This window comes from Podarcis cretensis (genome assembly GCF_951804945.1).
Source record: "Podarcis cretensis genome assembly, chromosome: 14".
Lineage (NCBI taxonomy): Eukaryota > Metazoa > Chordata > Lepidosauria > Squamata > Lacertidae > Podarcis > Podarcis cretensis.
The window spans coordinates 990,802-1,008,885 of NC_137183.1; the positions used below are offsets into that span (position 1 = coordinate 990,802).

General features: G+C 49.8%; 1 protein-coding gene across 4 annotated transcripts in view; it reads left to right on the forward strand.

Moving 5' to 3' along the window:
- Positions 1-3,796: 3,796 nt before the first annotated feature.
- SIN3A (SIN3 transcription regulator family member A) overlaps positions 3,797-18,084 on the forward strand; it is a 66,049-nt gene continuing 51,761 nt past the window's right edge. For 2 of the 4 annotated variants that reach the window (XM_079953166.1, XM_079953168.1), the window contains exon 1: positions 16,294-16,965. The gene's annotated coding sequence lies outside the window, so the exon portion shown is untranslated. Of the gene's footprint in view, positions 3,821-16,293; positions 16,966-18,084 lie in introns of those variants that run through there. The other 2 variants (XM_079953167.1, XM_079953169.1) reach the window with 2 other exon arrangements.

Here is an 18,084-nt window from a genome sequence, read left to right on the forward strand (position 1 = left end):
CAAAATTCAAGCTTAAACTGAAGAAAGTAGGAAAAACCACTGGGCCGGTAAGATACAATCTAAATCAAATCCTTTATGAATACACAGTGGAAGTGAGGAACAGGTTTAAGATTTTAGATTTGGTGGACAGAGTGCCTGAAGAACTATGGATGGAGGCTCGCAACATTATACAGGAGGCAGCAACGAAAACCATCCCAATGAAAAGGAAATGCAAGAAAGCAAAGTAGCTGTCCAACGAGACCTTACAAATAGTGGGGGAGAGAAGGCAAGCAAAATGCAAGGGAGATAGTGAAAGATACAGGAAACTGAAAGCAGATTTCCAAAAAACAGCAAGGAGAGACAAGAAGGCCTTCTTAAATGAGCGATGCAAAGAAATAGAGGAAAACAACAGAATGGGAAGAACCAGAGATCTGTTCAAGAAAATTGGAGATATGAAAGGAACATTTCGTACAAAGATTACCATAATAAAGGATAAAAGTGGTAAGGACCTAACAGAAGCAGAAGACATCAAGAAGAGGTGGCAAGAATACACAGAGGAATTATACCATAAAGATATGGATGGCTCGTACACCCCAGGTAGTGTGGTTGCTGACTTTGAGCCAGAGATCCTGGAGAGTGAAGTCAAATGGGCCTTAGAAATCACTGCAAATAACAAGGCCAGTGGAAGTGATGATATTCCAGCTGAAGAAGAAGAAGAGTTTGGATTTGATATCCCGCCTTTCACTCCCCTTCAGAAGTCTCAAAGCAGCTAACATTCTCCTTTCCCTTCCTCCCCCACAACAAACACTCTGTGAGGTGAGTGGGGCTGAGAGACTTCACAGAAGTGTGACTGGCCCAAGGTCACCCAGCAGCTGCATGTGGAGGAGCAGAGACGCAAACCCGGTTCCCCAGATTACGTGACTACACGACACTGGCTCTCGAACTATTTAAAATTTTAAAAGATGATGCTGTTAAGGTGCTACACTCAATATGCCAGCAAGTTGGAAAACTCAGCAATGGTCAGAGGATTGGAGAAGATCAGTCTACATCCCAATCCCAAAGAAGGGCAGTGCCAAAGAATGCTCCAACTACCACACAATTGCACTCATTTCACATGCTAGCAAGGTTATGCTTAAAATTCTACAAGGAAGGCTCAAGCTGTATGTGGACCGAGATCTCCCAGAAGTGCAAGCTGGATTTAGAAGAGGCAGAGGAACCAGAGACCAAATTGCAAACATGTGCTGGATTTTGGAGAAAGCTAGAGAGTTCCAGAAAGACATCTACGGTACTTCTGCTTCATTGACTATGCAAAAGCCTTTGATTGTGTCAACCACAGCAAACTGTGGCAAGTTCTTAAAGAAATGGGAGTGCCTGATCACCTCATCTGTCTCCTGAGAAATCTCTATGTGGGACAAGAAGCTACAGTTAGAACTGGATATGGAACAACTGACTGGTTCAAAATTGGGAAAGGAGTACGACAAGGCTGTATATTGTCTCCCTGCTTATTTAACTTATATGCAGAAGTCATCATGCGAAAGGCTGGACTGGATGAATCCCTAGCCGGAATTAAGATTGCCAGAAGAAATATCAACAACCTCAGATATGCAGATGACACAACCTTGATGGCAGAAAGTGAGGAGGAATTAAAGAACCTTTTAATGAGGGTGAAAGAGGAGAGCGCAAAATATGGTTTGAAGCTCAACATCAAAAAATGAAGATCATGGTCATTGGTCCCATCACCTCCTGGCAAATAGAAGGGGAAGAATTGGAGGCAGTGAGAGATTTTACTTTCTTGGGCTCCATGATCACTGCAGATGGTGACAGTAGTCACAAAGTTAAAAGACGCCTGCTTCTTGGTAGAAAAGCAATGACAAACCTAGACAGCATCTTAAAAAGTAGAGATATTGCCTTGTCGACAAAGGTCCGTATAGTTAAAGCTATGGTTTTCCCTGTAGTGATGTATGGAAGTGAGAGCTGGACCATAAAGAAAGCTGATATCCAAAGAATTTATGCTTTTGAATTATGGTGCTGGAGGAGACTCTTGAGAGTCCCATGAAATGCAAGAAGATCAAACCTCTCCATTCTGAAGGAAATCAGCCCCGAGTGCTCACTGGAAGGACAGATCCTGAAGCTGAGGCTCCAATACTTTGGCCACCTCATGAGAAGAGAAGACTCCCTGGAAAAGACCCTGATGTTGGGTAAGATGGAGGGCACAAGGAGAAGGGGACAACAGAGGACGAGATGGTTGGATTCTAGTTTGAAAAGGGAGGATAAAAGTTTTTTGCTTTGTATATTTTGTTACTACTTTCAGACTTAATATGAAAAGAATAATGTAAAAAATAGACAATAATTTCTAGTCTCTGAAGCCAAGGCAGTGTAGGAAACTATTTTGATCTAGAAAACATTTGTAAAGATGATTTTTTTTTTTTTACTTTAAAGCAAATTGTGATAACATGGCTGTGATTCAGTATATACAATTTCACTGTACCTCGAAGCCAGCAGCATGAGTTTGACCTAAGTGTGGGAGTCAGTGGAAAACAGGAGTGCCTGGCGTGCTCTGGTCCATGGGGTCACGAAGAGTCGGACACGATTAAACAACAACAAATGAGTGTGATCCACCTTGAGTCCTGTAGGTATAGGGCGACATACAAATTTAATAGTGATAAAATAATAATGTGTGTTAAAGGTAATGGTAAAGGTACCCCTGCCCGTATGGGCCAGTCTTGACAGACTCTAGGGTTGTGCGCTCATCTCACTCTAGAGGCCGGGAGCCAGCGCTGTCCGCAGACACTTCCGGGTCACGTGGCCAGCGTGACGAAGCTGCTCCAGCGAACCGGCACCAGAGCAGCACACGGAACGCCGTTTATCTTCCCGCTATAAAGCAGTACCTATTTATCTACTTGCACTTTAAGGGTGCTTTCGAACTGCTAGGTGGGCAGGAGCTGGGACCGAACGACATGAGCTCACCCCGCCGCGGGTATTCGAACCGCCGACCATGCGATTGGCAGGTCCTAGGCGCTGAGGTTTTACCCACAGTGCCACCCGCGTGCCTCCTAATGTGTGTTAGGACTGGGCAATCCATTGTCCAGAACTGGTTCAAAGTCTATATTGTGATATTAGTTTTATAATTTTTGAGTTGGCAATATTGTGAATCATGGTGTGCTATGCAAAAATCATGATGTGGGGGAAACCATGAAACCAGCCAATGCCTCTACATAGCTGCATTCTTATTTCAGACATCATGATATATCAGTATATCATGGTGTTTGATTGGTGATATATCATCATGTTGAAAATCAGATATTGCAGTCCTAGAGTTTATAAAGTTATACATGGTACAGAGAAAGTGGATCGAGAAACGTTGCTCTCCGTCTCTCACAATACTCAGACTCAGGGACACCCAAAGTGGCTGAACGGTGAAAGATTCAGGACAGAGAAAGTGCAGCACTTTCCCCACCGACGAACTGGCGGAAGGGGCTGTTGGCGGGGCGGGAGGGGGCTCTTGGGCGGCAGCCTGCCGGCGGGTTTCCCCCGAGGGCATCTGCTTGGCCGCGGTGGGAAGAGGATCCGGCAGCCGCTCCGCTCCTGTTCTCGGGGAGCCCAGCTGGACGCCCTTGGAGCAGGCGGGAAAGCGCTTCTGCAGCCCAGGGGCCTCCCGGAGTTCCTTCGGCCGCTCACCGGCCGGAAGTCGCCTTCCCGCGCGGAGCCCGGGCGCTCCGGGGGGCGTGGCCTAACTATGTCGGGTCAGTCCCCGCCCCAACCTCCGCGATTCTTCCGCCAGCAGCCAATCCGCTTCGGGGGGCGTTCCCTCCCATTCAGGATTCCTCGTCCGGCTTGGAGGGTATGTAACAGCTGCTTCCCAGCGCGTCCCCCCGAGGTGCCCTTTGGAAAGCGGGGGGCGCGCGAGTTCGGAAGGCCGTGGCTGGCGGGGGAGGGGCTGCGGAGCCGGGCCGCCAGAGGGGGAGGGCGGCGGGGGCTGGGCTCGCTCGCTCGCCTGCCTGCCTGCCTGCCCGCCGGGCGCGGCGCCTTCTCTCCGGCGCGGCTCCGGATTCCGCTCTGTCCCAAAGCGGCCGAGGGAGGAGCGAGGGACCCTCCGCCTCTCGGCGCCCCCCGAAGCAAAAGCGCTGCCGGGGGACAGAGGGGCAAGGGCGGGCTTGCAGCGCCCGCTTCTGGCCTCGGGCTGGCGGGGAGAGTTGGAAGCCCGCCGCGCACCGGCTCCCGGGCCGGATGTGGTCTCGACGCTGCTCCCTCCGCCCCTTTTCCTGGCGGGGCGGGAGGACGGCTGTTACTAGCCGGGGAGCGTCATTCTGTGGCCGAATCGCGCGTGTGTCGCGTGTCTGGGGATCCGCGGCTGCTCCCCCCCCCCCTCCGCGGGGAAGTCTCGCTTCCGATTTCGTTTTCCGCCGCGCTCCATCCTCGCTCGCTGCCGGGCGGGCGAGGGTTCCCCCGGTGGCGCCTGTGCCGGGATGGCGCGCCTCGCTCGCCTGGCGGGCGCCCTCCTTGCAACTAACGCGGAGCTGTGGCACTTCGTCTCCTCCTCGCGCGGCTGGCTTCTGGGTGGCTCGCTCGCCAGATCCGCCGGCCGCCTTCGCATTAACTCTCCCGTTCCCACGGGGGAAGGGAGTCTCTTTAATGTGGCGTCCCGATTTTCCCACAACGGGAGGAGGCGCAAAACCTCCCACAAAAACCTGGCTGGCGTGCGATTGCCGAGGGGATCTCCCTATTATTTTTTTTATCACTTAAATCATACGCGGGGCTTGGCTGCTTTTTGGGTGTGCGTGTGAACGGGGTGCTGGGAAAACAACGAAGGCAACGGGAAGAGAAGCGGGCGGGAGGGCGGCCCATTCGGAGGTCTTGCTCTCCCCTCCCCTTGCGCCCGTTTGCTCGGGAGTAGACGGCGCTGCGTTTCGCGGGGCTGGGCAGGAAGAGGGACGGCGGCCTCCGTCGTTTACGGCGCAGCTTTGACGGGCATCTCCCCCCCCCCCCCGAAGTGCGTGGATTTGGAGGCGGGACGCCGCGCTCTGGCCGGGATGGCCCCTCCCGCGGCCATCTCGTCGAAGAGGGCCGGGCTTCCAGGGCGGGGGAGGCGCCGCCGCAATTCGGATCGTGCCGTTGGTCAAGAATGTGACTCGTAATTCCCGAGGGGAGCGGCGAGGGAGCGCGCCTTTCTCCTTGAAGCGGATTGGGGCAGGGCGGAAAACGGGCTCCGCCTCCTTCCCTGTTATGGTTGGGGGGCGGGGGGGGGAGGTGACGGCTGTTGGAAAGCATCCCGGAAGTGAAACTGAAATTCGGTTGCAGAGGAGGAGTAGGATAAGAGCGATCTAAGGAGCCGGCCCCAGGGATCGTGCTCCCTCGCGACATTTCGGCAGGCTTGAGTTGCACGAGGGGTCGGTGCGCTAAAGGCCCTTGAGTCCTCCATTTGCAGAAGCAGTACATTTGCAGAGGAATCTGGCTGCCCGGCGTCCGGTGCAGTGGCTGATCCTGCAGGGCTGCTCTTGTGCCTCTAGGAAACAGAAAGGGAACATCCGACCTGTGGAATCGCAGGTACTTCAGCCTTCCTCGACCTGGCACCCTCCAGATGGAACTATGTGGGAGTTATAGTTCAGTGCAGCTGGAGGGCGCCAGGTTGGCGAAGGCTAGGTAGAAGCAGAGCCGGTTTCTCTCGCCATCAGTTCTGCTATACCATTGGCTCAAATAGCGTCTCTCTTTGCTCATTGGAGTAGAAATGGTATGGATGGGGGTTAGTTAGAGCCATGGAAGATTCACTATTGACTGTCGCAAAGATAGGAAGCATCCAGATTTAGGGCAGGTATAGGAACCTCAGAGGCCAGGGAGAAAGCTTGTGGGATGCCCAGAGACGGATGGGCTTGGGGTGGGATGGAGCAGAGCTCCTGGTGCTTTTGCCTTTCAGAAGAGGAATCTGGGACTCTCTGCCACCTTCCTGCAAGAGCTGCCACAACAAAGCTCATATCTCCACCCTGCCTTGTGCAGAACCTCAGGGAGGGCTAGGACACATCTTCCTCCTTGTACAAGAAAAAGGGGTGGAGGCTGTTGAACAGCCAGCATTGTGGCTTCTGCCTGTGTGTCTTGGGGGCTCTGGATTAAAAGTTGTTCCTGGAGAGAACAGTTGCTTTGCATGCAGAAGGGCCAGGTCCCATCCTTGGCATCTGCTGGAAGGGCAGGGAGAGATGCTTGAGGAGCCGCTGAGCTTGGTGGACCCACAGTCTGACTTAATGTAAGGCAACTTTGCTGGTTGCTCTGTTCCCTTCTTCCATTATGACTTGAATGCCAAATACCTTTGAATGCTGTGGGCGCCTTTCATTTCCCCCTCAGTGTTTGTCCTGCCTGCCCCTGTGTTTCCTCACCAGCTCCAGGACACCTGAGAAGGCACTTGATGAGTCTCTGTCATCCTTTGCTCCTGGGTGAGGCATGTCTTCACCCATAAGGCTGCTTTAAAACAACAACAATAATAAGAAGCCTGGCAGATAACTCCCATATGTGGGAGGATTGCAACATTTGGGGGTTCGTGGGGAAGGTGAGTATTAGGGAGCATATTATAGAGGTAGAGTCGTACCTCGGAAGTGGAACAGAATCTGTTCCAGAAGTCTGTTCGACTTCTGAAATGTTCAGCTTCCAAAGCATGGCTTCTGATTGGCTGCAGGAAGCTGCAGAAGCCCCAGCGGACGTTCGGATTCCAAAACGTTAGACTCCCAAGGCGTTCGGGAGCCGAGGTACGACTGTATATGAAATTATGCATCTCATGGAGAAAGTGGAATCCAGTGGGGTTGTCCCATGAAGCCAAATGTTGGAGGATTCAGGATAGACAGAGGACTTTTTCCACACAGTACACTTTGTTTATTTATGTACTGCATTTATATGCCACCTTTATCTTCCTATGAGCTCAAGGTGGTTGTACATGGTTATCTTCCTAATTTGATCCATACAACAACCTAGTGAGGAAGGTGACTGACCCAAGGTCACCCAGGGAGCTTTGTGGCTGAGTGGGGGGTTGTGGCCACCAACTTGGATGGAGGCTTTGCAAAGGAAAGGGGTTTAAACAAACTTGGGGAAGAGCAGGCTCTCAGTAGCTAGTAGCCACAATGACCATTACAATGACCCTCTTGTAGGCGGCATCTCCTGAATATCAGTTACCTGGATTTGCAGGTGAACAGAGTGCTCCTCATGCCCTTTTGGTGGGCTTCCCCTGATGGGCATCTGGGTGGCTCTTGCGAGGAGGACAAGATGCTGGACGGGATGGGCCTTTGGCCTGATCCAGCACGGCGTGTCTTCTGTTCTTCAAAGCAATCTTTTCTAGTCTTTAGGGGCAGTAAATTCTCCTGGAGTTCAGTCTGTAAATCAAAGCAGAGGACTGTTTTATGAGGAGTCAAATACAACCCTGTTAAGTTCAAGTGGTAGGTTTCAAGTTGTTTTTTAACTCCTTGATCTCAACAGGAAGTGGTTTTTACTCTTGCTCCACTGGTCTTTGACAATCATACATAACTCTTTCTCTCTTTCAGACTTCAGCATTTTTCTTTTGCTGCCTGCAAAATTTTGAAGGATCTCCTTTTCCTCTTGGTGGTGTTGGGGTGTCAGAACCGGTACGGTGCAGGGAGGCTATAAAACATCAAGAGCTTGGGGCAAAAGTTACTTAGGAGAACTAAACAAGCTTCAGTGGGACGATATTAATTCATGCGTGTCTTCCCAAACAAACAAGATGAATTTTAACAGGGAGAAATGTAAAGTATTGCACTTGGGCAAAAAAAATGAGAGGCACAAATACAAGATGGGTGACACCTGGCTTGAGAGCAGTACATGTGAAAAGGATCTAGGAGTCTTGGTTGACCACAAACTTGACATGAGCCAACAGTGTGACGTGGCAGCTAAAAAAGCCAATGCAATTCTGGGCTGCATCAATAGGAGTATAGCATCTCGATCAAGGGAAGTAATAGTGCCACTGTATTCTGCTCTGGTCAGACGTCTAGTTCTGGGCACCACAGTTCAAGAAGGACACTGACAAACTGGAACGTGTCCAGAGGAGGGCAACCAAAATGGTCAAAGGCCTGGAAACGATGCCTTATGAGGAAGGGCTAAGGGAGCTGGGCATGTTTAGCCTGGGGAAGAGGAGGTTAAGGGGTGATATGATAGCCATGTTCAAATATATAAAAGGATGTCACATAGAGGAGGGAGAAAGGTTGTTTTCTGCTGCTCCAGAGAAGCGGACACGGAGCAATGGTTCCAAACTACAAGAAAGAAGATTCCACCTAAACATTAGGAAGAACTTCCTGACAGTAAGAGCTGTTCGACAGTGGAATTTGCTGCCAAGGAGTGTGGTGGAGTCTCCTTCTTTGGAGGTCTTTAAGCAGAGGCTTGACAACCATGTGTCGGGAGTGCTCTGATGGTGTTTCCTGCTTGGCAGGGGGTTGGGCTCGATGGCCCTTGTGGTCTCTTCCAACTCTATGATTCTATGATTCCCTACCTTCGTAACTTTATGATAGCTGTTGTGTGACGATGCCATTGCAGGCTGAGGTAACACCCAGTGAATTTCATGGTTGTGTAAGGATTTGAATGCAGGTTTCCTCAGTCTGGATCCCAACTGTCTGGCGCAGAGCTTTCCAAAGTGTGTGTCATGACACATTGTGTTGGCTGCAGTGTGTAGGTGTGTCACACGAATACTCCCAGCGCTCCTCCTGGGGCTGGAAAGAGGTTAGTTTAACCTCCGGTTTGCTAGTAAAACTGAATTACCGTGTCACAAAATGATGCATGTCTAAAAAATGTGTCACCAACATGAAAAGTTTTGAAAGCTCTGGTCTAGAACACAGCTTTTGTGAGAACCCCCCCCCCACAGAATTGGACCAGCGTTTTCAATAGTGTTAGATAGATAACCAAGGTGTCAAATAGCCAGGGCTGCTGCAACAAACAGCTGTGCAAGCCTTTGGGCAGCAGAGACATGAAAGGGCATCAGAGGAGGGAGGGACAGAGGGCAGTGTTGCCCACGGCACCTCTGACTGTTAATCAAGGCACCCCAGGGTGCCATGGCACACTTGCTGAAAAACCACTGCCTTAAACCAAGGTTGTGGTCACTAAAACGGAATGTATAGTTGCCATTTCGTGGGCAAGATGGCTCTAAAGTCCTATTTTTCATATGATGGGCTGGCTATGATTCTCAGTTAACCATCTGGCTAGTTCACTGCCAACCTTGAGCTAGGTTAAGAGCTTGGAGAACTTAAAGAAGAAAAGTCACTTGATTGAGGGACAGTCTGCATATATATTGGCCTATTCCGCCCTGTTCAGGCAGAACAGAAAAAGCAATTTGGTTCCAGAAATTCATTCTGATTTTGCAGATAAAACGGAATTCTACAAAATGGGATATTAGTGTGTGAAAACAGTTCAGAGCCAATGATCCTGAGATGACTAAGATGACAGGTGCCATCCTGGCGCCCAGGCATCTTCACTTGGTTGCAAGTGGTTGAAAGCCAGGTGCAAAATGTGCCTGGCTAATTTCACACACTGGGTCGATCTGCTTTTTCTGTCATGTTTATGAGAAGGGCATGAAGGCAGTGGTCCTCCTCAGGAGCTGATACTCACAGGTGCTTTTAGATGTGGAGGTTTTATGTAGCTAATGTGGCCAATCACTGATGGCAGACTTGGTTATCCATGAATTAGTCCACTTTTCTCTACCTTTTTAAAGCTATCACACTGAATCAAATCCTAGAGATTTCCAGCTAAGTGAATATAATTATTTCCCCACATTTAGCTTAGGCGCCGTCTTGTGAGGGACAGAGTTTCTATTAATTCAAGCCCAGTCATGTTGGCTGATTTATTTTTACTTCTTTTTTTTTAAGAGTCAGGCTAATGTGAACGTCTGCTGTGCAGCAGCTGCAAGTCAGAGGTGTTCCTGGTGACGGAAGCGGCTTAATTGCTAGTAGCTTTATCCATGTGGGAAAATGTGTGGACAAGCAATGCTCTGAGCATGTGTGGCTGCCATCTTCACAATTATGGGATTTGTTGGGTGATGATGCACCACTTTGGAGCTTCTTGGGCAATGCTTGTGTTTGCTGCTTCCTGGATAAAATCATGCTCCCAAATAGTGGATCTGAAATCCAAGAAGGAGCCTCCTCTCATGTATGCTGTGATGAACTTGGGCATAAGCAGAGACTGTGTCACCTTCCTGCCCTTTGATCTGGCCCAGATATCATTGTTGGAAGGAGTGGGTGAGTTTAATATGTAACTACTGGTGACAGCTGGGTGGAATCCTAGAATTGCAGAGTTGGAAGGGACCCCAAGAGTCATCTAGTCCAACCTCCTGCAATGCAGGAATCTTAGCAAAAACATCTATGACAGGCGGTCATCCAACTTCTGCTTAAAAACCTCCAAGGAAGGAGAGTCCATCACCTCCTGAGGAAGTCTGTGCCACTGTCAAACAGCTCTTGTTACTTTTTCCCAGGATGACAAGGAGTACTCTTCGGGTTTGGTCAGCAGCTACAAATGCCCCTAACAGATACTTCTTTCAACCCACATTGTACCAGCTTCCTTGCAAAAACATCATGGGGGACTTTGTCAAAAGCCTTACTAAAACCAAGATACGCTATGTCCACAGCATTAGGTTAGGGGAGTAAACAATCACTTCTTGTTTTTAAGCAGGAACTGTAATGTAATTGTGCCTTGTGGAGTGCTTGTATTCAGTGTTCTAGCCAGCCATGCCTTCTCTCGGGATACTCCATTCCATTACAGCTGTACCTTGGTTCTCTCAGACCAAAGCTTTGCATGAAATCACATGTGGGAGAGACTTCTCCCTGATTTGGGTGCTAGCCCATTTCCCTTCTGACCAGTGCTTTTTAAAAAAGAAAATAGGTGCCAGTACTGCATATCCTTGAGTACCCCCAGAAAAAACATTGCTTCTGACCATTCTATGTCAAGCAGCTCAACAAGTCCCTACAAGATGCAGTTGCAAGAATAATTTCTTGGGGAGCATGCAAATGTGGAAGGACCATAGCTCAGCAATAGAGCTGCTGTTTTTGCACACAGAAGACACCAGGTTCAGTCCCTGGCATCTCCCTGCCTGAAACCCTGGAGAGCTGCTGCTCGTCCGTGGACAGGACTGAGCTTGGTGGGCCAAGTGTCTGGCTTATGGATGTAGTGAGCTGCCTAATCCCATTTCTTCTTGTTGCTCTGTGGTTTCTGCCATTCCATAATGTAGATGGGCTGTTTTCTTTTGCATCTGTAGTGTGTATATGTATACATAAATAGGCAAGAGGATGCATTAAGACATGGAACCAGACCCACACAGCAGGAGAGAATGTTCATCGTACCAGTGACTGGTGGTCTGTGCATTTTGCTGCACCTGTGCTCTTTTTTTGTAGAGAAACACACATATTGAGCCCCGTCTTTTGATACTTTCACTCACACACAGTTCTGAGTATATTTTCATGGCACTGGGAGCATCAGAAACATTATGCCCTCTTCTAAGGAGTTCCTCCCCTTCATGGATCACTGCCTTGCCGTGGCGAAGGAACTTGAAGAACTCAGAGAAGCTATGAACTATGCCGTGCAGGGCACCCAAGATGAACAGGTCATAGTGGAGAGTTTTGACCAAACGTGATCCACCTGGAGGAGGAACCGGCAAGCCACTCCAGTATCCCTGCCAAGAAAACTCCATGGACAAAGACAACAGGCATATAAAAGTTATGACGCTGGAAGATGAGCCCCTCAGGTCGGAAGGCGTCCAACATGCTACTGGGGAAGAGCAGAGGGCAAGTACAAGTAGATCCAGAGCTGATGAAGCGGCTGGGCCAAAGCCGAAAGGACGCTCAGTTGCGGATATGCCTGGAAGCGAAAGGAAAGTCCAATGCTGTAAAGAAAAATATTGCATAGGAACCTGGAATGTAAGAACCATGAACATGGGTAAGTTGGAGGTGGTCAAAAATGAGATGGCAAGAACAAATATTGACATCCTGGGCATCAGTGAACTAAAATGGACGGGAATGGGTGAATTCAGTTCGGATGACCATCATATCTACTACTGTGGGCAAGAAACCCGTAAAAGAAATGGAGTGGCCCTCATAGTCAACAAAAGAGTGGCAAAAGCTGTACTGGGATGCAATCTCAAAAATGATAGAATGATCTCGATACGAATCCAAGGCAGACCTTTTAACATCACAGTAATCCAAGTTTATGCACCAACTACTGGTGCTGAAGAAACTGAAATTGACCAATTCTATGAAGACTTACAACACCTTATAGAAGTGACACCAAAGAAGGATGTTCTTCTCATTATAGGGGATTGGAATGCTAAAGTAGGGAGTCAAGAGATAAAAGGAACAACCGGCAAGTTTGGCCTTGGAGATCAAAACGAAGCAGGGCAAAGGCTAATAGAGTTCTGTCAAGAGAACAAGCTGGTCATCACAAACACGCTTTTCCAACAACACAAGAGACGACTCTACACATGGACATCACCAGATGGGCAGCATCGAAATCAGATTGATTATATTCTCTGCAGCCAAAGATGGAGAAGCTGTATACAGTCAGCAAAAACAAGACCTGGAGCTGACTGTGGCTCAGATCATCAGCTTCTTATAGCAAAATTCAAGCTTAAACTGAAGAAAGTAGGAAAAACCACTGGGCCGGTAAGATACAATCTAAGTCAAATCCCTTATGAATACACAGTGGAAGTGAGGAACAGGTTTAAGGATTTAGATTTGGTGGACAGAGTGCCTGAAGAACTATGGATGGAGGCTCGTAACATTATACAGGAGGCAGCAACGAAAACCATCCCAATGAAAAGGAAATGCAAGAAAGCAAAGTGGCTGTCCAATGAGGCCGTACAAATAGCGGGGGAGAGAAGGCAAGCAAAATGCAAGGGAGATCGTGAAACATACAGGAAATTGAATGCAGATTTCCAAAGAATAGCAAGGAGAGACAAGAAGACCTTCTTAAACAAGCAATGCAAAGAAATAGAGGAAAGCAATAGAATGGGAAGAACCAGAGATCTGTTCAAGAAAATTGGAGATATGAAAGGAACATTTCGTACAAAGATTTCCATAATAAAGGACAAAAGTGGAAAGGACCTAACAGAAGCAGAAGACATCAAGAAGAGGTGGCAAGAATACACAGAGGAATTATACCAGAAAGAAACGGATGTCTCATATACCCCAGGTAGTGTGGTTGCTGACCTTGAGCCAGACATCCTGGAGAGTTTAGTCAAATGGGCCTTAGAAAGCACTGCAAATAACAAGGCCAGTGGAAGTGATGGTATTCCAGCTGAACTATTTAAAATTTTAAAAGATGATGCTGTTAAGGTGCTACACTCAATATTGCCAGCAAGTTTGGAAAACTCAGCAGTGGCCAGAAGATTGGAGAAGATCAGTCTACATCCCAATCCCAAAGAAGGGCAGTGCCAAAGAATGCTCCAACTATCGCACAATTGCACTAATTTCTCATGCTAGCAAGGTTATGCTTAAAATTCTACAAGGAAGGCTCAAGCAGTATGTGGACCGAGAACTCCCAGAAGTGCAAGCTGGATTTAGAAGAGGCAGAGGAACCAGAGACCAAATTGCAAACATGCGCTGGATTATGGAGAAAGCTAGAGAGTTCCAGAAAGACATTTACTTCTGCTTCATTGACTATGCAAAAGCCTTTGACTGTGTCGACCATGGCAAACTATGGCAAGTTCTTAAAGAAGTGGGAGTGCCTGATCACCTCATCTGTCTCCTGAGAAATCTCTATATGTGATAGGAAGCTACAGTTAGAACTGGATATGGAACAACTGATTGGTTCAAAATTGGGAAAGGAGTACGGCAAGGCTGTATATTGTCTCCCTGCTTATTTAACTTATATGCAGAATTCATCATGCGAAAGGCTGGGCTGGATGAATCCCTAGCCGGAATTAAGATTGCCGGAAGAAATATCAACAACCTCAGATATGCAGATGACACAACCTTGATGGCAGAAAGTGAGGAGGAATTAAAGAACCTTTTATTGAGGGTGAAAGAGGAGAGTGCAAAATATGGTCTGAAGCTCAACATCAAAAAAACGAAGATCATGGCTACTGGTCCCATCACCTCCTGGCAAATAGAAGGGGAAGAAATGGAGGCAGTGAGAGATTTTACTTTCTTGGGCTCCATGATCACTGCAGATGGTGACAGCAGCCACGAAATTAAAAGACGTCTGCTTCTTGGGAGAAGGGCAATGACAGGCCTAGACAGCATCTTGAGAAGTAGAGACATCACCTTGCCAACAAAGGTCCGTATAGTTAAAGCTATGGTTTTCCCAGTAGTGATGTATGGAAGTGAGAGCTGGATCATAAGGAAGGCTGATCGCCGAAGAATTGATGCTTTTGAATTATGGTGCTGGAGGAGACTCTTGAGTGTCCCATGGACTGCAAGAAGATCAAACCTCTCCATTCTGAAGGAAATCAGCCCTGAGTGCTCACTGGAAGGACAGATTGTGAAGCTGAGGCTCCAGTACTTTGGCCACCTCATGAGAAGAGAAGACTCCCTGGAGAAGACCCTGATGTTGGGAAAGATGGAGGGCACAAGGAGAAGGGGGCGACAGAGGAAGAGATGGTTGGATAGTGTTTTTGAGGTTACCAGCATGAGTCTGACCAAGCTGCGGGGGGCAGTGGAGGACAGGAGTGCCTGGCGTTCTCTGGTCCATGGGGTCACGAAGAGTCGGACACGACTAAACGACTAAACAACAACAACAACAACAAAGGAGTTCCTAGCTGGAAAATCATTGGTTTAATGCAGTGGTTACAAACTTCATACACCGCCTTGAGCTCCTTGGAAGAAGAAGGTGGTATATAAATGTAATAAATAAATAATACATACACGGATAGATAAACTGTACTTTACAGAATTTTGCTGTTCTGGAAGTTGTTTTTGTTACCAAAGCAGCCTATAAACTCATGCCACCTGAAGGTTTGGAATGGACTCCTACATGTCAGAGCCTGGGTAGCTCAGCTGGTAGAGCATGAGACTCTTACTCTCAGGGTTGTGGGTTCAAACCTCACATTGGACAAAAAGATTCCTGCATTGCAGGGGCTGGACTAGAAGTCCGCCATGGACCCATCCAACTCAACAATTCTATAATGCGTTTCATTTGATCAGAACTGCGACTCAAGACATACATCATTGACTTGGAGAGGCAGGTTGTGTTGCTACCCTTTAAACTGGATGTTCAGGTGTGAGTGTACATGAATGTAGGTTTAGGATGGGCAGGTGTCTTACCTCTGGAAAAAAGCACAGCTGATGTAAGAGCAAATGAGTTTTCTAAGACTGCAATTTCCCAAACCAGTCATTGTGTACATAAATCTCTCGTGTGATGATGCACCAGCATTAAAGTTTGGGGGTGGGGGAGAGCATTTGCAAGCTAACTATACACATTTTTAAAACATACTTAGCGTTGTTTTGGTGGCTGGGCTCTCTTTTTGCTTAAAAATGTGCTTCCCCAGTGTATATATTAAAAAGAGGACACATAGCAAGCAAAGTAGTTTTTGTTTTTGGACTGCAGATCTATAGCGATCATTGTGCGGACTGAATTTCTATTTAACACTGCAGCTTGCTGTGTTCAACTGGTCTTGTGTGTACAGTACTTGGTTTGGGAAAATTCTTTGGGAATTGGCTCTCATGATGCTGGCAAGGTGTCCTGAATGTTTTTAAGAATTCAATATTATCTGGGGTTGGTTGCCTGTGACAATGAAAACAGTCAGGAGATCCAATTGAGTATTCTCAGGGTATTCTCAGGGTATTCTCACTCTGTGAAGTTTAAATTCTGTGACTGACTTAAATAGGTGGTACAAGTCTATACATGTTTCCTTGGAAGTAAGGACCACTGAACAGAGCAGGAGTTATTCCGAGGTAAGAATGCATAGGATTGCAACAGTTCTTTATTGCCAGAGGTTAGAAACTTGAATGCTAACAATCCTTTGGAAATCCCCGTAAACACAAGGGGGACTTGATAAATGTTTTTCCTAACCCCAAGCTGTCGGACCTCCTGCGCACCAGTATTTTCAGAAATTATTCCCGGCGACTGTTTTTTGCGGGCATTTCTACTTCGCGGCCGTATGGTAGCTCTGGCAACCTGTTGCCCCGGGGCCGCCCGCCTTCCTCCCGAGAGCGCGCGCTCTGGCGCTGCTCGCCTGCGTTTGTCTGGCGCGCGGCGGCGTCAGCCGGGGGTCCTCGAAGCGCGCCGCGCGGCGGCGTGTTGGCGGCGCCGCGTTCCCGGCCAGGGCCCGCGCGCGCCTGGCGCCCCACGGGCCCCTCCTTCCCTGCCGGCCGCCCTTTGCCGAGGCCGCTGCGCCGCCACGAGCCGCGATGTAAACATTCCACAAAAGGGCTCCTGCAGCCACCCAGGTGGGCGGGGCCTGCCTCTCCGCCTCCTCGAGCGACGGCTTCCTCCGCCACCCGCGGGCCTGGGGCCGTGCTTCGCCATCCAATGGGCGAACGGGAAGGGCGGGCCTTTGATTCCGATCCGGAATTTTTTTTAGCCTTCTCCCCCTTCCTCCTACAACCCTCCTTTCGCATCCCCTTCCTGGGAGCCGTCGCCCAATCGAGGCAGCGGAAGCTGGCCAGCGCCGCGCGGCAATTGGCAGAGAGGCCGAGCGGCGTCAGCACCGCCCAATGGCCGTGCGGGAGGCCGCCCCGGGGGCAGGGGAGAGGCGGGATTTCCCAAGGAACAGAGAAGCGGGCAGTGCTCGGCGGCGGCGGCCGTCCTGAGGCGGTTGGTCTGGGCAACCTGCTCCCTCGCTGCTGCCTTCGCTTCCCTTCGCCCGCTTCCCTTCGAGCGGCGCCCCCGCCGCGAGCTGCCTCGCCGCCCTGCTCGGTGTGGGGGACGCGGGGCGGGCAGACGGAGGCCTGGCTCGGCCTTCGGCTCCTGACGAGGCTCCCAGCCCCGCCGCCTGAGGAGAAAGCGGCAACGGCGGGGAGCGAGACGAGGCGGGCGCCCTGAGCGCGAGGAGGACGGCAAGTACGAGGCAGCGGCGGCGCTGAGGTGAGCAGAAGGCGCGAGCGGCTGGGCGCGCGCACGCGCGCTGACAAGACCCGTGGCGGGCGGGCGGGCGGGCGAAGCGGAGCTTGGTGCGCGCGCAGTGTGTGGAGGGGCGTGGCTTCGCGCCTGTGTCGCGCGCGCCATCCGTTGAAAGCGGGAGAGGGAGGGGGGGATGGAGGGAGTGGAAGCGATTCGTTCGGTCATCGGCACTAAGGCGGTGTCGGCCCCTCTTCTTGTTCCCGCGCCGCCAATCCTAGGCGGTTCTGGCTGCCTGGCCCGCCCCCCAAGTTTCCCCTTCCCGGCCGGCTCTCTTCAGTCTCCCCACCCTGCTTATTCGCGATGCATTGTGGCTCCGCCCCCTCGGGGAGGGGGCGAGGGCGCCGCCGGGTGGGCGGGGCCTCCCTCTCCCTCTCCCTCCGGTGGCGCTTCCGCGGCCACCGGCGCCGCCTCTGTTCCCCTTCCCCCCTCGGTAGTTTCGCCCAGGGTGATGCGGCCCCTCCTGCGGGCCGTGGTCGCTGCAGTCGGGAGTTTGGGTCCTTTCAAAATAAAATAAAATCAAACATTATCACTCTTCCTGGAATTCTGCTTCACTTTCACGACGAAGAGGAGGAGAGCTGTTTGTCCTGCAAGCCTAGCCCCGATTACTTGGGAGTAAGACCAAGAGGACTTCATTGTTATTAACATTATCATTATCATTTATTAAATTTGTATACCGCCCTTCATCCGTAGATCTCGGGTAGATAAAAACACAAAATGCTTTAAGAAATAGAACAAAACAATAATCCCCCCTCCCTTCCTGCAAGCACATTTAAAAGAATATAGGATGTTAGCCAGCCAAAGGCCTTTTTGAAGAGGAACTTTTTCACCTAAGTATAATGAAAATGCCAGACGAACCTCCCTGGGGAGAACATCCCAGGAATGTCGCTATCCTGATGGCTCACTTTCACTTCAGCTCCGGCAGGGAAAGCTTGAGTGGATGAGGAAGCGTGGCTAAATGAATGGATGTATTTGCTTTTTCTTCTTGTCAGTGTGGGCACAAAGCTCTTCAACGTGTGGCTGGTAAAAAACCTGGCTAGCAGCTCGGGAGCTCAGGAACAGCCACCCTTTCATTCCACGTGCCTG